Source organism: Pseudophryne corroboree, chromosome 10, assembly GCF_028390025.1.
Source record: "Pseudophryne corroboree isolate aPseCor3 chromosome 10, aPseCor3.hap2, whole genome shotgun sequence".
Classification (NCBI taxonomy): Eukaryota; Metazoa; Chordata; class Amphibia; order Anura; family Myobatrachidae; genus Pseudophryne; species Pseudophryne corroboree.
Window position 1 is genome coordinate 45,638,509 of NC_086453.1, and position 23,348 is coordinate 45,661,856.

Below are 23,348 nucleotides of genomic sequence, written 5' to 3' on the forward strand. Positions count from 1 at the left end.
AGTTGGCGAAGCTAAGAGGGGTGTTGGGAAAAGGAAAATATTTTCCCAGTAAAGATTCCACTTCACCAAGTATGGCAAAGCTAAGGGGAATACTCTTTGCGGGTAGAGGGTACTTTGCCAGGTTCTAATGTCCAGAACAGGACATACTCCCCAAGACAAGGGGAACACAGGAAAGTTTTCACACACAGCTACACCACATGGGAATGATTGGTTTGGTATATGTGCAAGCACTGTAGGAGCTGGTGAGCGGGGCTACTAATGCTGACTAGCAGCCGGATGATAGCTAGGGCTGGTAAGGCATAGTCACTAGTATATATATATATATATATATATATATATATATAAAACCAAAACTTAACTAGTTTTTCTTCTGGGGGCCATGATATCTTGAGGAAGCTAATTGTATTTCAGTGATTTACAGTCTTATTTTAGTTGGGGGTGGGGAAGGAGGTGGCAAATGCCACTGTAAAAATGGAGGTGTGTCACTGCTTTTAAGGGGTCTGAAGTTCCTGGCCACTTATGAGGATCTGCAGCATGCAGTTTACGTGACCCCATGGGTGCCACAACCACCCGATGGTGTCACAGTGATCCACAGCTGCGTCCTAGGATGAAGCTTAGATCACTATTGCAGCAGAAGGCTTCTACTTGTAATAGATCACTACTGCAGCAGGAGGCTTCTACTTGTAATAGAAGCCTCCTGCTACATTACCATGCAGCTCTACCACTGTTGCTTCCAAAGAAGCAGAAGTGCTAGCAACTCCAACCAAATCTAAAAGAGGGCAGGTATTACTGCTTGTACAGATGCTGAAAGTAGGCACCTCAGCCCTTGCACATTCAGAAGCATGGATGCACACATAGGAAGGACTGTGTAGTGGCATTTGCATAAAGTCACTGACAAGAGACCACCAAAAGATGTAGCTGAGGGCACTTCTGTGTCCACCTCTGAATCAGGCCCACAGTGTGGAATGCTAGTCCAGGGAATGGCAAGGAAATACAGAAAATTCAAAAGCAACCTGTGCTCTACTTCACCGGGACTTCACTCACCTCTGCATTACACTTTAGTGTACTGTATTAGTGTACTGTATTAGTGTGTATTGTGTTATTTTACTGCATTAGTGTACTGAATTAGTGTTCTAAGTCAATGTACTGTATTAGTGTACTGTGTTAGTGTACTGTATTAGTGTGTACTGTTAGTGTACTCTGTTAGTGTATTGTATTAGTGTGTACTGTGTTAGTGTACTATATTAGTGTACTGTGTTAGTGTACTGTTAGTGTACTATGTTAGTGTACTGTATTAGTGTGTACTGTGTTAGTGTACTATATTAGTGTATAGTGTTAGTGTACTGTATTAGTGTAATATGTTAGTGTACTGTATTAGTGTACTGTGTTAGTATACTGTATTAGTGTTCTGTATTAGTGCACTGTATTAGGTTACTGTATTAGGGTACTGTGTTAGAGTACTTTGTCAGTGTACTGTATTAGTGTGTACTGTTAGTGTACTATATTATTGTACTGTGCTAGTATACTGTGTTAGTGTTCTGTATTAATGTACTGTGTTAGTGTACTGTGTTAGTGTGCTGTGTTAGTGTACTGTGTTAGTATACTGTATTAGTGTACTGTATTAGGGTACTATATTAGTGTACTGTATTAGTGTACTGTATTAGGGTACTATATTAGTGTACTGTGTTAGTGTACTGTGTTAGTGTGCTGTGTTAGTGTACTGTATTAGTGTACTGTGTTAGTATACTGTATTAGTGTACTGTATTAGGGTACTATATTAGTGTACTGTATTAGTGTACTGTATTAGGGTACTATATTAGTGTACTGTGTTAGTATACTGTGTTAGTGTGCTGTGTTAGTGTACTGTATTAGTGTACTGTGTTAGTATACTGTATTAGTGTACTGTATTAGGGTACTATATTAGTGTACTGTGTTAGTGTACTGTGTTACTGTACTGTACTGTATTAGTGTACTATATATTTTATTTCATTATTTAACAGTTTCCTCTACAGTGCGGCATATTCTATTGCGCTTTACAATTGTAACAACAGTGATAACACAAAACTGTGTAATAACAGACAGATGTAGTGGTAAGAAGGCCCTGCTCGCAAGTTTATAATCTATATTTAGAAAAATATAATTTGCAATGCTGCAAAATATGTTCTCACAGCATAAATATTTTTTTTGGGTGAATGCATGCTTGTTTTACCTTTACTATATCAAATAGCAGCCACCTGAATAGGATGATTACATAAAATAAGGAAAAACATTCTGTACGTAATAATTAGGAAATAAATGTAAAAACATACGTGGAGGAATAATCCACTGTCATGTTATATAAGGTCCTATTCTCCAAAGTAGGAGTGATTGTCCCATTATCGCTGCAAGGGGTCTTCATCACTGCTTTTCCACTGTAAACAGAATTATAGCATTTATAATAAACTTTATAACTCTAATAGGAACAATGTATACTGTATATCATAGGTATATTTGAAAAACAAAGTCAACATTTCAAAGTATGGACTCATCATATACAGTAATAGAATGAATTTGTCCATACACTGTATGATATTCATCTAAATGACTTACGGTATATGAATAAATATCATGCATGGTGCTGTCCATTGGTCAGGGCTGAAAAATGGTCTGTATCATTGTTTGATTTTCATCCTGTCCACCCCTATCCCTGTTGGTTGGTCTGCCACATGATCATGCAGTTTATGACCATCTTGATTAAAACTTCAGTATAATTCTCGGAATACAGTAGTATAATTCTTGTGATACTGCCATATAATTCCTGTGGTACTGGTGTATAATTCCTGTGACATTGCCGTCTAATTCCTGTGATATTGCCATATAATTCTCGGAATACTGGCATATAATTCCTGTGACATTGCTGTATAATTCTCAGAATACTGGAGTAAAATTCCTGTGAAATTGCCATAAAATTCTCGGAATACTGGCATATAATTCCTATGATATTGCCTTATAAATCTCGGAATACTGGCGTATAATTCCTGTGATACGGCCATATAATTCCCGTGACACTGGCGTATAATTCCTGTGACATTGCCGTATAATTTCTGTGATATTGCCATATAATTCTCGGAATATTGGTGTATAATTCCTGTGACATTGCCGTATAATTCTCGGAATACTGGCGTATAATTCATGCGATACTGCCATATAATTCCCATGATAATGGCGTATAATTCCTGTGACATTGCCGTATAATTCCTGTGATATTGCTGTATAATTTTCAGAATACGGGCGTATAATTCCTGTGATACTGCCATATAATTCTCGTGATACTGGCGTATAATTCCTGTGATACTGCCATATAATTCCTGTGATATTACCATATAATTCTCGGAATACTGCCATATAATTCCAGTTATTCTGTCGTATAATTCAATATAAATCCATATAATTCAGTATAAATCCAGTCCAGTGATGCTGCCATATAAATTCAGTGGTGCTGTCCAGTGCTGTATATTATTTACTTTAAATAAAGGGGTGTTTAAAATGTAATCCAAATAATTTTTACATGGTTTGCCCTGTGAGGTGTAGGGGTACGCTCTCTTGTGCTGCATATTGTGTTATATAACTCCAGAAAAATTAGGGAGAACAAACATTTGGAGGATAAAATAGGGAAAGATCAAGAACCACTTCCTCCTAGTTCTGAAGCAGCTGCCACTAGCCATGACATAGACAATGAAATGCCATCAACATCATCTGCCAAGGCCGATGCCCATTTTGATTGTTTTGAGATGGTATCACCAATCCCCAAGGAGAGTGCAAGTGTGTCGGCAGTTGCGATGCCTGACCTTCCCAACACTGGACAGGAAGAGGTGGCTCCTTCCACCATTTGCATGCCCCCTGCAAGTGCTGGAAGTAGCACCCACAGTCCAGTTCCTGATATTCAAATTGAAGATGTCACTGTTGAAGTACACCAGGATGAGGATATGGGTGTTGCTGGCGCTGAGGAGGAAGTTAACGATGAGGGTTCTGATGGTGATGTGGTTTGTTTAAGTCAGGCATCGGGGGAGACACCTGTTGTTCGTGGGATGAAGAAGTCCATTGTGATGCCTGGGCAAACTACCAAAAAGCCACCTCTTTGGTGTGGAATTATTTCTCCACAAATCCAGACAACAGGTGTCAAGCCATCTGTTGCCTCTGTCAATCTGAAATAAGTAGGGATAAGGATGTTAACCACCTAGGAACATCCTCCCTTATATGTCACCTGCTGCGCATTCATCATAAGTCAGTGTCAAGTTGTGAAACTTTGGGTAAGAGCGTAAGCAGTCCACTGACACCTAAATCCATTCTTCATCTTGTACCCAAGCTCCTGCAAGCCACACTACCAACTCTCTCAACGTCAACTTCCTCCTCAGTCAGGAATGTCAGTAGTAATGCAGGCCATGTCACTGTCAAGACTGAGGATTCCTCTCCTAACCGGGATTCCTCCGGAGGATCCTTGAGTGGTATGCCTGCTGTTGCTGGCGCTGCTGTTGTTGCTGCCGGCAGTCAATCGTCATCCCAGAGGGGAAATCAGAAGACCACTTGTACTACTTCCAGTAAGCAATTGACTGTCCAACAGTCCTTTGTGAGGAAGATGAAATATGACAGCAGTCATCCTTTTGCAAAGCGGATAACTGAGGCCTTGACAGCTATGTTGGTGTTAGACGTGCGTCCGGTATCCACCATTAGTTCAGTGGGACTTAGAGAATTGTTTAAGGTACTGTGTCCCCGGTATCAAATCCCATCTAGGATCCACTTCTCTAGGCAGGCGATACTGAGAATGTACACAGACGTCAGAAAAAGAGTCACCAGTGTCCTACAATATGCAGTTGTATCCAGTGTCCACTTAACCACGGACATGTGGACAAGTGGAACAGGGCAGAATAAGGACTATATGACTGTAACAGCCCACTGGGTAGATGTATGGCCTCCCGCAGCAACAACAGCAGTGGCAGTGGCGTAACTAGGGGTCCGCAGCCCCTGCGAGCACTTGGGGTTGCACAGGGCTGCGGGGCGCCCTAGCCGCCGCCACTGATTTCTGCTGAGAAGGAGGGACACTGAGGGCACGGCGCGCACCTCTCCTGTGTGTCCCTCCTGGGTCTCTGGCGGCAGCGGCATGTCTGTTAAATGAAGTGCCTGCCCGGCACTTTATTTAACAGACATGCCACTGCCGCTGAAGATGCAGGAGGGACACACAGGAGAGGCACGCGCTGTGCCATCCGTGTCTCTCCTTCTCGAATCACACAGCAGCGGGGGAGCCCGGGGGTGTATCTGACACTAAGGGAGCATACTTAACACTGGGGGGGGGGTGTACCTGGCACTGGGGGAGCATATATAACACTGAGGGGGTGTACCTGGCACTGGGGAGAATATTTAGCACTGGGGGGTGTACCTGGCACTGGGGGAGCATATTTAGCACTAATGGGGGTGTACCTTGCACTGGGAGAGCATATTTAGCAGTGGGGGGGTGTAACTGGCACTGGGAGAGCATATTTAGCACTAAGGGGGGTGTACCTGGCACTGGGGGAGCATATTTAGCACTGGGGGAGTACCTGGCACTGGGGGAGCATATTTAGCACTGGGGATGGGCATGTTTGGCACTGGGTGAGGGCATATTTGGCACTGGGGGGCATGTTTGGTACTGGGGGAGCATATTTGGCACTGGAGGGTATATGTGTACCTGGCACTGGGGGGGGGGGATTTTTGGCACTGTGGGTATATGTGTACCTGGCACTGGGGGGGGGGCATATTTGGCACTGGGGGCATATGTGTACCTGGCACTGTGGGGGAATATCTGGCACTGGGGGCATATGTGGCACTGGGAGCACAGCCCTAGCAACAAGCACAACACCCAGCTCATGAAATTCCTGGCAACAAGCATTACCCCTTAGCAACAAGCATGGCACCCAGTGCATGAAACCCCTGGCTACGAATATTACCACCTGGCAACAAGCTTGAAACCCAGCACATGATACCTCTGGCAACAATCATAACACCTACCGCATGAAACCCCTGGCAACGAGCAGGTAATTTAAAAGTAATTAGAAGCTTTGCTATAGAACTTAATGTGTAATGGGCATTGCGGTGTGAGGCATAATGTATCACGGACATTGCGGTTTGTGTCATAATGTCTAACAGGCATTACGGTGTGTGGCATACTATATCACGGGCATTGTGGTATGTGGTATAATGTCTCAGGGGCATTGCAGTGTGTAGCATAATGTATAATGGGCATTGCAGTGTGTGGCATAGGGTATAACGGGCATTGCGGTATGTGTCACAGGCATTATGGTGTGTGGTATACTATATCACGGGCATTGTGGTATGTGGTATAATGTTTCAGGGTCATTGCAGTGTGTGGCATAATGTATCACGGACATTGCGATGTGTGTCATAATGTGTCACAGGCATTGTATGTGCTATAATGTATCAGGGGCATTGCAGTGTGTAGCATAATGTATAACGGGCACTGCGATTCCTGTCATTATGTGTCACAGGCACTACAGTGTGTGGCATAATGTGTCGGGGGCATTATGCTGTGTGGCATAATGTCTAAGGGCCATTGCAGTATGTGGCATAATGTATACTGGGCATTTCTATAAGGAGGAAAAATTACAAATGATGGCCTTCATTCCGAGTTGTTCGCTCGGTAAATTTCATCGCATCGCAGCGATTTCCGCTTAGTGCACATGCGCAATGTCCGCACTGCGACTGCGCCAAGTAAATTTGCTATGGAGTTAGGAATTTTACTCACGGCTTTTTCATCGCTCAGGCGATCGTAGTGTGATTGACAGGAAATGGGTGTTTCTGGGCGGAAACAGGCCGTTTTATGGGCGTGTGGGAAAAAACGTTACCGTTTCCGGAAAAAACGCAGGAGTGGCTGGAGAAACGGGGGAGTATCTGGGCGAACGCTGGGTGTGTTTGTGACGTCAAACCAGGAACGACAAGCACTGAACTGATCGCAGATGCCGAGTAAGTCTGAAGCTACTCTGAAACTGCTAAGAAGTGTGCTAATCGCAATATTGCGAATACGTCGTTCGCAATTTTAAAATGCTATGATTCACTCCCAGTAGGTGGCGGCTTAGCATGAGCAACTCTGCTAAAATCGCCTTGCGAGCGAACAACTCGGAATGACCTCCAATGTAAGCGGCATGAATCAGAATTATTTTTTTCCTGTGGTGGCAAACGTCTGGGCGTGCAGGTTGCAAATCTGGTGTATAAGGTAGTATTTTCCTGCAATGTCACACCCTATATGCAAAGCCATTTCAGCAAGGCCACTCCCCTTTTTCTGTGCGCGCATATTCATTGCTTTGCTAGTGCCAATCATTGGGGGGTGCCAGAAATTATTTTACCTTGGGGGAGAAAAAATTCTAGTTAAGCCACTGAGCAGCGGCACCAGTAGCGGCATCTCGCAAACGCCAACTCATTCCTAAGCAGGCTACGCTATATATCACCGTTTTCAATAAGAGGCACACAGCTGACAACCTCTTACGGAAACTGAGGAACATCATTGCAGAATGGCTTACCCCAATTGGACTCTCCTGGGGATTTGTGATATCGGACAACGCCACCAACATTGTGCGTGCATTACATCTGGGCAAATTCCAGCATGTCCCATGTTTTACACATACAATTAGTTTGATGGTCAGAATTTTTAGAAAAAGAACAGGGGTGTGCAGGAGATGATTTTGGTGGCCCGAAAAATTGCTGGCCACTTTCGGCATTCAGCCACTGCGTGCCGAAGACTGGAGCGCCAGCAAACACGCCTGAACCTGTACTGTCATCAACTGAAGCAAGAGGAGGTAACGAGGTGGAATTCAACACTCTATATGCTTCAGAGGATGGAGGAGCAGCAAAAGGCCATTTAAGCCTATACATCCACCTATGATATAGGCAAAGGAGTGGTAATGCACCTGACTCAAGCGCAGTGGAGAATGTGCAAGGTTCTCCAACCCTTCGAACTTGCCACACGTGAAGACAGTTCAGACACTGCCAGCTTGAGTCAGGTCATTCCCCTCATCAGGCTTTTGCAGGAGCAGCTGGAGAAATTGAAGGAGGAGCTAAGACGGAGTGATTCCACAACATATGTGGGACTTGTGGATGGAGCCCTTCATTCGCTTTGCCTGGATTCAAGGGTGGTCAATCTGTTGAAATCAGAGCACTACATTTTGGCCACCGTGCTCGATCCTAGGTTTAAAGCCTACATTGTATCTCTTTTTCATGCAAACACTGCAGATGTGCAAAGACCTGCTGGTGAGTAAATTGTTAACTGAAGTGGAGCTTGACCTGTCAACTGTTCCTCCTTCAATTTCTCCTGCCACTGCGGCTGCAAGGAAAAGGATAAGATTTCCTAGCCCACCCGCTGGTGATGATGCAGGGCAGTCAGGAGTGAAGCTGACATCTGGTCCAGACTGAAGGACCTGGCAATGATTACTGATATGTCTACTGTCACTGCATATGATTCTGTCACCATTGAAAGAATGGAGGAGGATTATATGAGTGACAGCATCCAAGTAGGCATGTCAGACAGTCCATATGTATACTGGCAGGAAAAAGAGGTAAATTTGAATGCCCTTGCACAAACTGGCTTTATTTTACCTAATGTCTAGTGTGTACTCCGAAAGAATGTTTAGTGCAGCCGGTAACCTTGTCAGCAATCAGTGTAGGAGGTTACTTCCACAAAATGTGGAGAAGATGATGTTCATCAAAATTAATTATAAATTCCTCCGGGAAGACCTTTACCAGCAATTACCTCCAGAAAGTACACAGAGACCTGTGATGGTGGATTCCAGTGGGGACAAATTAATACTCTGTAAGGAGGAGGATGTACACAGTGAAAGGGGTGAGGAATCAGAGGATGAGGTTGACATCTTGCCTCTGTAGAGTCAGTTTGTGCACAGAGAAATTGATTGCTTCTTTTTTGGTGGGGGCCCAAACCAACCAGTCATTTCAGCCACAGTCGTTTGGCAGACACTGTCGCTGAAATGATTGGTTTGTTAAAGTGTGCATGTCCTGTTTATACAACATAAGGGTGGGTGGTTGGGTACAAGGACAATTCCATCTTGCACCTCTTTTTCTTCTTTGCATCATGTGCTTATTGGGGACTAGTTTTTTTTAAGTGCCATCCTGTCTGCAACTGCAGTGCCACTCCTAGATGGGCCAGGTGTTTGTGCCGGACACTTGTGTCACTTAGCTTAGTCATCCAGCTACGTCATTGCACCTCTTTTTCTTCTTTGCATCATGTGCTGTTTAGGGACTTGTTTTAAATCTGCCATACTGTCTTCCACTGCAGTGCCACTCCTAGATGGGCCAGGTGTTTGTGCCGCACACTTGTGTCACTTAGCTTAGTCATACAGACACCTCGGTGCAACCTTTTGGCCTAAAAACAATATTATGAGGTGTGAGGTGTTCAGAATAGACTGGAAATGAGTGGAAATTAATGTTATTGAGGTTAATGATATCGTAAGATCAAAATTACCCCCAAATTCTGTGATTTTAGCTGTCTTTATGTTTTTTTCAAAAATCATCCAGATCCAAAACCAAAACACGAAAGGGTGGTTTTGGCAAAACCAAGCCAAAACCAAAACACGAAAGTGGAATTAGAACCAAAACCAAAACACAAAACACGAAAAGTGCCAGCTGCACATCTCTAAACATTACACATGGGGGTATATTTACTAAGGTCCCCATTTTGACCAAGATGCCGTTTTTTCTTCAAAGTGTCATCTCGGTAATTTACTAAACTCAAATCACGGCAGTGATGAGGGCATTCGTATTTTTTTGGAAGTCCAACAAAAAAAATACGAATGAATACACCATCGGTCAAAACGCGGCAGTTTAAGTATGAATCTCGGTCATTTACTAAGAAGTGCAAAGCAAAAAAAAAAAAAACACTGCCGTGAAAAATTACAACTCGTAAAAAAGTGCTAAAAAAAACCAGACCTGCTTTTTATATCCGTGATTGGATAGGCATGCACGGATCCATGAGATCCGTGCATGTATATCAGTGGGAAGGGGTGGGAAAGTGGTTATTTTTGCAAAAACAATTGCGTGGGGTCCCCCCTCCTAAGCATAACCAGCCTCGGGCTCTTTGAGCCGATCCTGGTTTCAGAAATATGGGGAAAAAATTGACAGGGGTTCCCCCATATTTAAGCAACCAGCATCGGGCTCTGCGCCTGGTCCTGGTTCCAAAAATACGGGGGACAAAAAAAGGGGTCCCCCGTATTTTTAAAACCAGCACCGGGCTCCACTAGCTGGACAGATAATGCCACAGCCGGGGGTCACTTTTATATAGAGCCCTGCGGCCGTGGCATCAAAAATCCAACTAGTCACCCCTGGCCGGGGTACCCTGGGGGAGTGGGGACCCCTTCAATCAAGGGGTCCCCCCCCACCAGCCACCCAAGGGCCAGGGGTGAAGCCCGAGGCTGTCCCCCCCATCCAATGGGCTGCGGATGGGGGGCTGATAGCCTTTGTTGAAAATGAAAAGATATTGTTTTTGGTAGCAGTACTACAAGTCCCAGCAAGCCTCCCCCGCATGCTGGTACTTGGAGAACCACAAGTACCAGCATGCGGCGGAAAAACGGGCCCGCTGGTACCTGTTGTACTATTACTAAAAAAATACCCCAAAAAACACAAGACACACACACCTTGAAAGTAAAGTTTTATTACATACATCCACACAAACATACATACATACTTACCTATGTCCCCACGCAGGTCGGTCCTCTTCTCCAGTAGAATCCATGGGGTACCTGTTGAATAAATTATACTTACCAGCTCCAGGGTCCCAGGCTCCTCGTAGCATCCCTTTGTAATCCACGTACTTGAATAAAATAAAAAAACGGACTCCCGAGCCACGCACTGAAAGGGGCCCCATGTTTTCACATGGGTCCCCTTTCCCCGACTGCCAGAAACCCGAGGCTGGTTATGCTTAGGAGGGGGGACCCCATGCAATTTTTTTTAGAGATTTTACAGTGTTTAGTTTAAAATAAAAAAAAATGAACCCCAGCACGGATCACACAGATCCGGCCGAGATTCATTTTTAAAAAGTCGGCAGTGTTTTGCTAATCACTGCCGTAAAAAAATGTAAAAAAACCACGAATGACATCGATATCGGAACAAATGAAAATGCAGAATACGACAGCTCAGTAAATTAGTCGTAATCAATTTAAAAAGTTGCAAGTTTACACTTTCGATGTCATTCGTGATTGAACTTTGACCTTTTTCCAAAAATTACGAATGTTAGTAAATATACCCCATAGTTTAGTTTCTGATGTTGAAAAAAGACAATTTGTCCATTAAGTTCAACCTTTTTGTGGTCTCCTACTCTGCGTTATTTTTAGGACTAACTTTATCTGTTGTGAAAGTTTATTCCGATTTTGTGTTTTTTTAACTATAGTGCGTGATCTACCCATCATAACCCTGTATATCATTATCCATTAGAAATTTATCTAGCCCATTCCTAAAAGTAGTGACCAAGCCTGCCATTACTACGTTATCTGGCAGGGAATTCTAAACATGTATTGTCCTTACTGTGAAGAAACCTACGTGTTTGGAATTCCCTTATGTCTCAATTATATGATGCTGTTATTTCTAATAATATTTACGCTTATGATCTTGTCCATTTTTTAAATTTAATAGGTGACAATTACTAATATGCATATGACTACTACAAAATCAGTGGAGCTGTATTTATGGTAATCACCTCTCTTTTCTAAAAAGGTTGAAAGATCTATATTAACAAATAATAACCAAAAATTGTTGAGAACCAACTGAAATATGCTTATTTATACAGATTACAACTGATGAATATATGGCTTTTTCTTCATCATACATCAAATGACACCACACGTAACGGCAATCACACTGAGCTTAGTACATTTAATAATGCCACAATATAACGTGACATTTTGATTATTGTCTTCGTGAAGTGAAAAGACATTACATTATGCAGCAAGTGTGAAACTGACAAATAGCATTTCACAATTGACCTTTCTTGAATTTCAATTTCGCAACATTCAAAAACAGCCAATAATTTCTACACACACTAAAAGCATATGCACCTCATATGTCACAACATGGTGTGTCCAGGAATAAATTTGTTCCCTGTAGCTGAATGTGCCCCTAACAATACACAAACTATTCTTCTTCTTACCTCTCTGTCTTTGCGTGATCGTCTTAGCTTTCATAGCCCTCTTTTCTCTAGGCAACATGAGAATGACCAGTGTTTTTTTTATACAGTAATTGGCTGGTACAGAAAACATGTTTATTCTATTACTTTATGATTGAAGGGATCGATAGTTTATCAGATTTAGTTGTTCTTAAAGATTAGCTCTATAGATTTGTATCTCATCAGATAGCAGAAAGTGAGTTAACTTGCAGGCCTTCAGAATCTCATTTCTATTAGACAGAATCCAGCACTATTTTATACTGTAGTAAGGATTACCATAATATTCCGTAATCTGGGACACCTATAATTTACACAGTTTCTGGGGCTGGCTATATTAAAGCCTGCATTTTACGTGGTTTTAATCAACCACAGAACCTGTGTACTGTAATTCACAGGTGTCCTGTATTAAAGGAATATTATGGCATCAGAATTATAGTCAGCTTAGTACATTTTTTAACTACTGTAATTCCATTAATTTTATGCAGTTTTCTCAAACATTAATTTTGCATTTGCTGTACCTCATTTATATAATAGAAATCTTTAGTTGCAGCACTACATTCTCTTTGATTTTGCCATACACCTGTGCTATTATTAATAGATTTTTAGGGAAGCGCTTGGGTTGTTGAAGTGAAGAGATACAATTTTACAGAGAAGCAGCAGATTTTTCCTAAATATTTGGTAGCGGTGCAGAATACAAGGGTAATACTGGAGTATGGAATGCAGTATATCACAGGGTCTAACTAAGCTAAATGGAATACATCTGGGTTCAACTATGGTACTCTAACATAGTGGCAAGATGGCGCAGCGCATGTACTGTAGACTAAATGGCAGCCATCTTGAAAAGGGAATGAAGCCTCCCAAAAGGAGCCAGCATCTAGACTGTGCAGTAGTGCCCTCCCGGCTACCACACCCCTACTCACTACAAGCTTCTCCATTTTCATAAACATTTTTCACTTTTCACTTTTTGCTCTACCTGTAAAGTTAGTCTTGTCCACATTTCTTGGTATGGACATCAGCAAGACTCCTCTCACTGACTGTGCATCCATATCAACAGTCTCTTTCTTCCCCAATTCATTACTGCTGTTACTCTCAATGCTGTTGATATCTTCCATATTTACGAAACTCAATTCATGGAAATTCTTTTTACCTACTTTGGACTTCTAATCACACCAGTCAGCTCTTAGCTCCAATTCTCGGATATTTAGAGGCTCACCGAACACAATATGTGCAAATTCCTCATCGTATCTCTTTCATGGTTTTCCAATATTTGATCTCAAGGAAGTTCTTTTCTGTGGTTGGATGTCCACACTGGTAGTCTCTGCTCAGATATGTCTCCAGCTGCTGGCATTTCCAGTGACATATACTTGTTTTGTGTTCCAGCTTTTCTTTTATATGAACTGTTTCTTTACATATGATATCTCATGACTTGACAAGCTTTCTAGTACTGGGATTCCAGAGCCTGCATCATTTATTACCATGTCAATAACCGAGCATGATAGACTTCAAGGACTTTGAATCTAGCTTGCATCTTTTGGTTTGTGTACATACAGTAGGTGCTACTACCAAAAACTCTTGAGATATTTTACGCTTAGTCCTAATCCTAACCATACTTCAATTGATGTTTTACCTTGTAAGGCAATTGTGGGAGAACGATTCTTTAGATAAATTGCTGTGCACACTGCTTCTGCCCAACATTGATTGTTTAGGCCTGCATCCTTCAGCATACAGTACATCTGGCTTTCTTCACTATTGTGTGATATGCATTCATTTCTTACATACACCATATTGTTCTGGGTGGTACACAATGGTCACTTGATGCTCAATTACATGATTCTTTAGGAAGAATTCCACAGGCTACATGTAATTGTCTGCGAGCACCCGGAGGTGCGAGACCTGGTTGCTGCTTTAAAAATACATGTAAACCAGAGAAATAAAAAAATATTCCTATATGTAGGACTCGCTAGATCAATTGTAATTTTAATGTAATGTATCCTAAATAATGGAGGTCTAGGTCACAAAATATTAAAATATCAACTTTATTGTTATTAAAAATAATTCATAAGCCAGTAAAGTATATTTGGTAATAATGAAGGAAAGAAAAAGATGTGAATAAATAATAATAATAATAATAATAATAATAATAATAATAATAATAATACAGGTTGAGTATCCCACATCCAAATATTCCAAAATACGGAATATTCCGAAATACAGATTTTTTTTGGAGTGAGAGTGAGATAGTGAAACCTTTGTTTTCTGATGGCTCAATGTACACAAACTTTGTTTAATACACAGTTATTAAAAATATTGTATTAAATGACCTTCAGGCTGTGTGTATAAGGTGTATATGAAACATAAATGAATTGTATGTGCACGCACTTTGTTTAATGCACAAAGTTATTAAAAGTATTGGCTAAAGTCACTGTGTGTATAAGGTGTATATGAAACATAAATGCATTCTGTGCTTAGACTCGGGTCCCATCACCATGACATCTCATTATGGTGTGCAATTTTTCCAAAATCCGGAAAAATCCGATATCCATTATACTTCTGGTCCCAAGCATTTTGGATATGGGATACTCAACCAGTAATAATAAAAACGCTATCTCTCAAAATTGTCTCTTGCGTCCATTTAAATGATAAATAAGTATAATTGTAGAATGATAATATCAATAACCAGTGAAAAAAAAAATCACAGTATATATAATATATAATTTAGACTAGCATTGTAGTCAATATGACACAGGTAGTTGCATAATAACACAGCTAAACGTTATGATAATCAATCCTCATAGTGAGAGTGTTGAACTATAAAGTTAATATCATACCACTTTATTCTGTGATGTTGTATAATAACTAAATTCTAATTATATTATACTATTAGGTGTAAAATTGATATTTGTGTGATCATGTAGCAATTTTGCTTGAGACACTGGTGGTCATTCCAAGTTGTTTGCTCGCTAGCAGTTTTTAGTGCGAACAAAAAAATTGCAAAGTGGCTTCAAAATATTTTTGTGCAGTTTCAGAGTAGCTTTAGGCCTACTCAGCGCTTGCGATCACTTCAGACTATTCAGTTCCTGTTTTGACGCCTTGAATACGTCCTGCGTTGCCTGCGCTTTTCCTGGCACGCCTGCGTTTTTTCGAACACTCCCTGAAAACGGTCAGTTGACACCCAGTAACGCCCTCTTCCTGTCAATCACTCTGCGGCCAGCAGTGCAACTAAAAAGCTTCGCTAGACCTTGTGTGAAACTACATCATTCGTTGTAATAGTACGACGCTCGTGCGCATTGCGCTGCATACGCATGCGCAGAAGTGCTGTTTTTTAGCCTAATCGCTGCACAGCAAATGAATGCAGCTAGCGAACAACACGGAATGACCACCACTGTCTATCGGAATGATGAGTATAATCACTCTTATATTTATTGTGTAGCTTAAGCAGATAATGCAATATTTATATTGACTCTTATATTGAGATTCCATTAAAATATTCAATTCATAGACTGTGGATTTTTTTTTTTGGTCTCGGAATGTTCACATAATCAATAGAATGTTGTGTAAACAATTTGTACAATTCGAAAAGTGTTTCCATAGTCTCTCACAGCAATGTCTGATGTTTGGTAACATGTGTCAGTGAAAGTACTGTATATCTTAGGGGGTTATTCTGAGTTGTTCGCTAGCTGTTTTAATTCGCAGCGCAGCGATCAGGCAAAAAACTGGCACTTCTGTGCATGCGTATGGGGCGCAATGCGTACGCGTGACGCACTTTCACAACAGCTGATGCAGTTTCACACAAGGTCTAGCGACGCTTTTCAATCGCACTGCTGGCCGCAGAGTGATTGTCAGGAAGTGGGTGTTTCTGGGAGGTAACTGACTGTTTTCAGGGAGTGTGTGGAAAAACGCAGGCGTGTCAGATGCAAACGCAGGCGTGCCTGGGGTAATGCAGGCATGGCTGGCCGAACGCAGGGCGTGTGTTTGTGATGTCAAAATAGGAACTAAATAGTCCGTAGTGATCGCAAGCTAGGAGTAGGTCTGGAGCTACTCTGAAGCTGCACAAAATTATTTTGTAGCAGCACTGCGATCCTTTCGTTTGCAATTCTGCTAAGCTAAGATACACTCCCAGATGGCGGCGGCTTAGCATTTGCACGGCTGCTAAAAGCAGCTAGCAAGTGAACAACTCGGAATGAGAGCCCCTGTGGCTATTATGTTGCACCAGACTGTCAGTCAGTTCTAAAATGCACTTATACATGATCTAAATGGTGTCAGAACATTAGGGGTCATTACGAGTTGATCTCTCGCTGCCGATTTTCGCAGCACAGCGATCAGGTGAAAAAATGGCATTTATGCACATGCGTATTGGCCGCAATGCGCACGCGCGATGTACGGGTACAAAGCTCTTTGCTGTGCTCAGGTTCTAGCAAAGTTTTCCTTCGCACTGATGGCCGCAAGAAGATTTACAGGAAGGGGGCATTTCTGGGTGTAAATTGACCGTTTTCAGGGAGTGTTTGCAAAAACGCAGACATGGCTGTAAAAATGCAGGCGTAGCTGGGCGTACGCTGGGCGGGTGTATGACGTCAAATCCGGAAACTAATAAGCTGAAGTGATAGCAAGCGCTGAGTAGGTTCTGAGCTACTCTGAAACTGCACAAAGTGTTTTTGTAGAGCTCAGCTGCACATATGTTCGCACTTCTGCTAAGTTAAAATACACTCCCCAGTGGGCGGCGGCATAGCGTTTGCACGGTTGCTAAAAACTGCTAGCGAGCGATCAACTCGGAATGACCCCCATAGGTTTTTCTATAATGGGAGTAATGTGTACGGTGCACATGGGCCCCTGGGTCCAGGGGGGCCCTCACTGCACCTATTTTTAATACTTACCATTCTGAAGTCCAGCATCTGGAGCTGCAGTCGTGGCCAAAATCACCGCCACAATGGTCGCTGCGCATGCGCAGTAGCCAAACTGGTCTCTGGAACATGGCGGGCCCCATGTTTCTGGAGACCTGCGCAGTAGACTCCAGCACAATGTGAGTGAGTACTGTGACGTACAGAGGAGGCCCCCTTATTTGTTAAAACGCATCTGTGTCAGAATCCTATATTTACTAAGTGAAGAAAAAAAGTAGTATCTCATGGGATGCATCGGGGTGCCGTCGGTTATATAACTGGCACTGGAATCCTGATACCACTTAGGAGACTTGTGCCAGAACACTGACAGCTGACATCCCCAAGGTAAGTATCTGGGTTTGGGTCAGGGTTAGAGTAGGGGAGGGTAAAATACTTACACTCTCAGATGTCAGGATCTTCAGTGTTGGGATGCCATTGTTGGTCATGTGACCACCAGCATCCCAACCACCGAACCCTTTCTCATCTCTAAGTAATTTGTCTAACACCATAGGTTCTTATATGGCATATTGGTGCCCTGTGTCTAAGGTGGACTTATTGTTAATAAAGATCCTACTGTTAAACATTCACAGTTAACTAAGAGAGACAAAGTAGACTGCATGCTATGCTGTGATGCGGACCTACTGTACCTCTCTCCTCCTCTAATATTTATGCTCCTATTCGACCTGGTCTAGATTTGTATAATATCACAGGAGTTCTAGAACAATGGAAGCCTATTTTTCCAGAACTTTCACTACCTCCAACAGTGAAAGCTACCAGAACTTTCAACAAGAAATTGATATCCACCTCATACTCAGAAATGAACTATAAAATCCGACACCGGGCGTACTATATGCCTAAATTAAAATGTATAACTGGACAATCTGATAATTTCGACTGTTTCAAATGTGGTTCATCTGAGGCAGATATATTTCATTGCCTCTGGTTATGTCCCAAAGTAGCGGATTTTTGGAACCAAATTCACCTTTTTATTACCAATACCTTACACATACATAACCCATCGTTGCCAATTTGGATATTTTGGGGATTGTTTCCAGGGTTAGCGTTCTGTATGTTATCTAAAGGTTATAAGCTATTGTTATGCAAGAATACGGGCGCACCAAAAAAATAAATTATTTCTCAATTAATAGAACCATTCATTACTCCACTTTCCTTGTTTACACCTAGACTGTCCCATTTATTTTATATGGACTGGACAGATACATCAATTAATAAGGAAGGTTTGGTGGAAAGGTTTTTTGACACATGATTACCTCACATTCATACACTCCCCCTGATGTTAAAAATTCACTTAGACAAAGTTTTAAGCTGACAACTTGGTATAACCTAACAGTTATAGATAAGGGTGCACCTTTTTAAATGCCTATTGTGTTAAACATATTTCATCCAGTCTCGATTTTTGTTATTATTCCGGTTTTCCCACGGAGTCTTGTTACTACCTTCCTAATAGGCGTGCGCAGCACATTTTATTAGGGGGTGCACCATCGGAGGGGTGTGTCTAGCCCCGCCTTATGGGCATGTCTAGCACCATCTATTGACAGTCAACGCAATATAAAATATCCACCCATGTACCAATCCTAATAAAGCAGATACATTGTCAGATGTTGTGGTGTGCACCAAACAAACACGCCTGATGGCACTCACTGCAATTACACTGCTACTCCTCAGCCTGGTCGGGCTCCCCCTCATTTTCCCCTGCAAGCTGCAGCAGCAGCTTACTTACAAGTCACTCACTCACTGACAGTCTCAGACTAGTACTGCTGCTGCTGGAAAAACGAGTGACGTGTCAATGCTGCTGCTGACTGCCTGCCAGTATTGAATTTGTCTTCCTGGCTACATGCTGATCCTAATCAGTGGCTGGCGTTGGCATAGCATAGAAGGAGAGAGGTGGGCATGTGGCAGGTGGGCGTGCGAGCATGTTTTTGTACATGGAGTTTGAAAGCCGGTGGCAGTGATACCCTTGAATAACCCAGGCATCCGGTCAGTAATGCAATCCTGACAGGGTGCAGCGCAGAGGGGACAGTAATCAGCCTGCTCGGCGATCGCTGCACCAGGCATGTGAGATCGGGGTGCCAGACAATAGGGGGTGCCTGTGCGCACCAGGAACCCCCCCCCTGCGCACACCTATTACCTTCCTGTTATTGGCTTTTATATATTCTTGTTGATTTGATATGTTGAACTTTGAAATTCCTTATACTGTGCTATGTAATTTGTACTGACTCTCTACAAATCAATAAAAATTAATGGGAAAAAAAACAATGCACAGTGCACTGTGTTGGATGTGAGAATACAATTCACAGGGCTTATTATATTGAGCTAGTGTAAGTATAGGAAAAGGGCTATAATATAACAATGTCCCTTATTGTCACAGTGTGCATTTGGGTTCTTTCTCATCATATACTGAAATGAAAAATGGGTACAATCAATGTGAAGCTGTTACTCCGCTGTGCAATTCAATTTTCAGGTCAGACAAATCATTTTGGACATGAAAGATAGTTAATAAAAAGCCACAGGACCCAGTGCCCCAGGCACCGTGTAGTGCCTATATGAATTTCGCTACTAGCTTAACTGTGCTGTGGTGGAGAGAATTTAAGTTTTTGTGATTGGTTAGGTATTTAGATGGGTGCACTCTTTACTTATTATAGGTCAGCTGGAAAATGACCCATCCAGGCGTGCTTCTCAGGAGAGTTGAATACCAGCGGATGATTTGCATGCATGTTCTTGTTGTATTCTGTCTTTATGTCTTCTAGATGATCTCCACCATACTCATTTTAATTAACTTAATTTAATACTCAGAAAATTGCAAGAATTTAAGTGGCTGATGTCAAAATAAATGTGACCTAACATATGTCCAACTCTGGTTGTCTGTGTCTTGTTTATGCACGGTCGAGTCCATTATTATGACCACCTCCTACATTTGGCATCTCATGAAGTTTGTCACATATAGTGCACTGGCTTGGTAGGTATATAATGTGTGCGATAGTCCGTCTGCACACATATTACTGGTTGCTGTCATGGGTAAAAGGGGCGATTTATCTGAGTTGCAAAAAAGGATGATTTATGCCTTTTGGGCCCAGGGTGGCAGTATTTCTGACAGCGCAGTTTGTGAATTGCCTTCATGCTGCTGTGGTGAAGGTGTATCATGAGTGGACAATTGGCACCATTAATAACCAACTTGGAAACTGCGGAGCACCACATGCCATTGATGTGAGAGGTGAACGTCAGCTACAAAGGTGCGTGAGAGCCAACCGACATGCTACAGTGGAGCAGCTCACCATCAAAATGAACCTGGGATCATTACACTTTCTTACATCAATCACAATATTAAATCATAGGATTGTGTTTCTCCATTCAATCAAATCAAGAAAAAGAAACATTTTAATGCAGATATAATAAAAAATATATATTTTTAGTTTTTTACAGCAAGGAACTATCAATAATGCTGTGTAGCTTGGGCCTGTCAACCACCAGAGTCATAGTTGAGAATTACAAAACACCTTTGTGGTTATAAACAGCTGTGTCTCTAAGCTATGTAAAAATAAAACACTTACAAAGGTATTATTGATTTGATCAACACATGGTGAATTGGCCACATCTTCACCTTTTTTTAATACATATTTAAAATATCGTTTATATACACAACACATCAATTTGCTAAATATTTTAAAAATATAGATCTAGAAAAGTATGAGAGCAGTTAGAATTTTTGTTTAAAAGGACACTTTTGCACACCACTTAAACTGTATATCATTTTTTTAAGCTACCTACAGTTATTCAATTATTTATTATGACCTGTGTTCATGTAAATTACATGTTTTCATGTGTACATCAATTAACGTATATTTGTATAATAAAACGTGTGCATTACTGTCTTTAAATAGGTTGATGAGCACATTCCATTATTAATACCAGTGTTGGGTTTGGTATCCAGTCTATAGATCTACACTAAAAAAAGGTCTACAGTCAATAATTCTACCACTAATGGTAGACAAACAGGTCGACAGGACCAAAATGTCAACTTACAAAAGGAAGACAATTCAACAGGTCGACGGGGTCAAAATGCTGACATGACAATGGTTGACACACATATGGTAGATACAAGTTTTTCTATTTATTTTTTGAAAACTTTTTCATTCTTTACCATCCATGTGGACTACGATTGGGGATAGTAACATGTGCCTAATGCTGCGGTAGTGGAGTTAGGCACCTTGGCCAATGCGGGTGGATGCTTTAAGGTAATGGGGCTTCTTTTGTGGTAGAAAAGTGACAAACCCCCCACCCAAAAAAAACCTAAATTGTGTCTACCTTTTTTGTTTTGACCATTTCCATGTCGACCTCTTCACCCTGTCGGCCTTTCCCCACTGTCTACTTATTCTATGTCGACCTTTTCACCCTGTCGATCTTTTGACTCTGTCGACCTATTGCACGTCTACCATTAGTTGTAGACCTATTGACTGTAGATCTTTTTAGTGTAGATCTAGTAATCCACACCCATGGGTTTGATGCCTGTGGGATAAACCAAAAATTAATCTACAGTAAATATTATCGTATTGTTATACTGTTCCAATTCTATCTATTCATGTTCAAAATGAGATATTTACCAACAGGGGCATATGGATGAAAAGCTTCATGAGGGGAATGGGATTTGGGGGGCAAAATGCCAAGGACTATTTTAGGTCCTGGAGCCCCTTTTTTTCATGTTTGGTATTTCATTTTACGACAGTAACTGCAGATATACAAAGACTCCCAATTCTATGTTAATTATCGCCACTGTTTCTGGTGTTGGCCAACCCCAGTTTAATTGTTTTATTTTACTATAAAAATGTAGTTATGCATTATTATCTAAATATTATTATTAATATTAACTACCAATTAGTACAAATTATGTTGCTCATCTTAAAAATGTAAAAATAAATTCATAGTAAAAAATCAAGGTTTTATTCAGATTTCATTGCCAATCTATCTCATTTGATTGGGAGTATTTTTAAATCTATACTCACTACCTTACTGGTTATTTATTAAATGTTTATGAAGGGAACACTTAGAGCTTTTTAAATCAATCAATCAATCAATCAATCGATTAATCAATCCGTATACCAAGGCAATCTACTGTATATTATTTATTTATTTATTTATTTATTATTTATTTATTTATTAACAGTTTCTTATATAGTGCAGCAAATTCTGTTGCGCTTTACAATTGGAAATAACAATTATATAACAAACTGGGTAATAACAAACAGTCATAGAGGTAGGAAGGCCCTGCTCGCAAGCTTACAATCTATAGGGAAATAGGCATGTATCTTTTGCATAGTTGTCTGCCAGATTGCAAAGGTTCTTGGTGGGCTGTATGATATGGTCATACAGCAATGCTGAACCGGGTTTGAGAGGAAGGGAAAGTGAAGAATGAGAAGACATGTGAGGATATGTGTGGACTGTGCAGAGTGGATGCAATTTGATAGGAAGGTTTATGAAAGTTATGTGGGCGGTTCTGTAATTTGATATGCTTGCCTAAAGAGGTGAGCTTTCAGGGAACGCTTGAAGGTTTGGAGACTAGAGGAGAGTCTTATTGTGCGTGGTAGGGCATTCCACAGACTGGGTGCAGCCCGATGAAAGTCATGCAATCATGAGTGGGAGCGAGTAATAAGTGTGGATGAGAGACGCAGGTCTTGTGAAGAGCGAAGAGGTCAGGTTGGGAGATATTTTGAGATAAGCGAAGTGATGTACGTTGGTGTAGTTTGGTTAATGGCCTTGTGTGTGAGTTTAAGTATTTTATATTGAATATGGTAGAATACAGGTAACCAATGGAGGGACTGACAGAGTGGATCTGCAGACGATCAACATCTAGCGAGGAAGATTAGCCTCGCCACTGCATTCAGAATGGATTGTAGTGGTGAGAGTCTTGTTTTGGGAAGACCAGATAGGAGACTATTGTAATAATCAATGCGGGAGAAAATGAGAGCGTGGATAAGAGTTTTAGCAGTGTCTTGTGTAAGGTATGGTCGTATTTTGGATATGTTTTTTAGATGCATGTAACGGGATCTTGAGACAGAGTGAATGTGGGGAGCAAAGGATAGATCAGAGTCAAGGATGACACCTAGGCAGCGAGCTTGTGGGGTAGGGTAGATAGTCGAGTTTTCAACAGTGATAGAGATATCAGGTTGGTACCTATTATTGTCCCATGGAAATATAATTAACTCTGTCTTTGAAATATTAAGTTTGAGGTGGCGAGATGTCATCCAGGATGAAATGGCAGAAAGGCATTC